A 1,695-nucleotide genomic window follows, 5' to 3' on the forward strand; every position below is an offset into this window, starting at 1 on the left:
AGAAAGGTTCGTTAAAGGTTCTTTATGGAACCATTTAGACAAAAAGGTTCTTCTATGGCATCGTGAAGCATGAAGCACTTTAAGAGTGTAGTCAAATTATGAACCTCAAACATTTCCTAAGATCACTGTTGGTTCTCTGTTTGTTGACTCGGTGTAGTTTTACTGTATCATCAAGCTGCTGTGAGGATGCTGAACATCTGCTGATGGAGCTGCTCTATTCTGAGAGGAACAGAATCACTCAAATATGAGTTTGACTCTTTAACTCTTTATTCTCTGAAATGAGTCAGTTGAGTTGGACTAATGGAGAGATGAGGTTTGTTCATATTCATCAGTTCACACTGAGACTCTCAGCAGTTATACTGGCCTTCTGAATGTTTGAATCAACTGTTGACTCTGTGATGAGACACAGTGAATGATTCATTCTGATGTGTGTCCTTCAGTGCACTGATACAGCTGAGAGACACTGCAGGTGCTGATGAGAGGATGATTTTGCTGATGAGAAAATTATCTTTTGAATTAGTAATACAGCTGTTATTTCTAATTATAGAAATATTGCCATACTGATTTGTGAGTCTTTCTGATTTTTTTTTCCCAGTGGAGCTTCATCATGGATGAATGTAGTGCATTTAACATTGTCCATCAATAAACAATCCACTGAAAGCTGCAGATTCTTGGACAGAGAAACAGCAGTCAGAGTGATTCAGTAACAGCTATGAGTGCAGTCACTGTGACTCTGACTGACGGAGGTTTTTGTACGATTCTTTATCACTGTGTGAACACATATTTACTGTTTGGGTAGTGAAAACTCAGACAGTAATAATCTCCTGTATCTTCAGTCTGGACTCCACTGATGATCAGAGAGAAATCACTTTTAGATCCACTGCCACTTAATCTAGATGGAGTTCCTGACTGCACTTGATTCGCTCCATAAGTAAGGAGTTTAGGAGCTTCTCCAGGTTTTTGTAGATACCAGCTAAGACATGCAGTACCACCACAACAGCAGGGAGTAGCACTGCTAGTTGTACACTTTATTTTGACTTGTTGTCCTGTTTGAGCGAGCAGCTGTGAGGGAGTTTGAGTCACTGTCACCTGCCCAATGGATTCTGTCAAGTGAAGAACATCAGAAGTCAAATATTCTCACACAGTCATTTCTCTTTGGAAAATACAAACATAACTAATTTTGCAAACCTTAAAAAAACATTGCCAGAGTCCAGACAAAGATGATGCTGAAAGTCATGTTTGTTGGTTGATGAAGAAGAGCTCTTGATCATGTCATGTTCAGTTCATAGAGATATAAACACATGCAGAGCAGTGAAGCTTGTGCTGCTCATGCAAAACACCCTCTGTATGCAAAAACTGCTGTAGACTTTGAGCTAAAGATGAAACAGAAACAATATACAGACTCATCTGTTAGATTCAGATTCAAATCATTTAAATATTGAAGTCATCATTGCCCTCCGCACCTGGATAAAATAAATATGTGTAAGAATGCTGTTTGTGGACTATAATTCAATCTTGGATTTCAGTCAGTCCCACAGTGTTAAATTAACAATTAACACTGCTCACTGTTTATATGGGAACCACTGGAAGAGTGTTGCATTGAAGCAGTGTTGGAGTTAATTAGATAATTAAGTGATTAATTAAGCTCCGGAGCAGCTTCTGTTCCAGGGTTAGTTCACTTCAGCGCACGTGTGA

The 1,695-nt window shown here is 39.0% G+C and overlaps 1 long non-coding RNA gene across 1 annotated transcript; it reads right to left on the bottom strand.

Annotated features, from left to right (window-relative positions):
* Positions 1–976: 976 nt before the first annotated feature.
* On the bottom strand, positions 977–1,532 carry LOC107667940 (uncharacterized). The gene is made up of 3 exons (XR_001631834.1): positions 1,464–1,532; positions 1,189–1,373; positions 977–1,103 (listed from the first exon to the last, which is right to left on the bottom strand). It is a non-coding gene; the product is annotated as an uncharacterized LOC107667940 (long non-coding RNA).
* Between the last annotated feature and the right edge of the window lie 163 nt (positions 1,533–1,695).

The sequence above is a fragment of the Sinocyclocheilus anshuiensis genome, unplaced genomic scaffold (assembly GCF_001515605.1).
Source record: "Sinocyclocheilus anshuiensis isolate Anshui unplaced genomic scaffold, SAMN03320099.WGS_v1.1 scaffold3328, whole genome shotgun sequence".
NCBI classification, from domain to species: Eukaryota; Metazoa; Chordata; class Actinopteri; order Cypriniformes; family Cyprinidae; genus Sinocyclocheilus; species Sinocyclocheilus anshuiensis.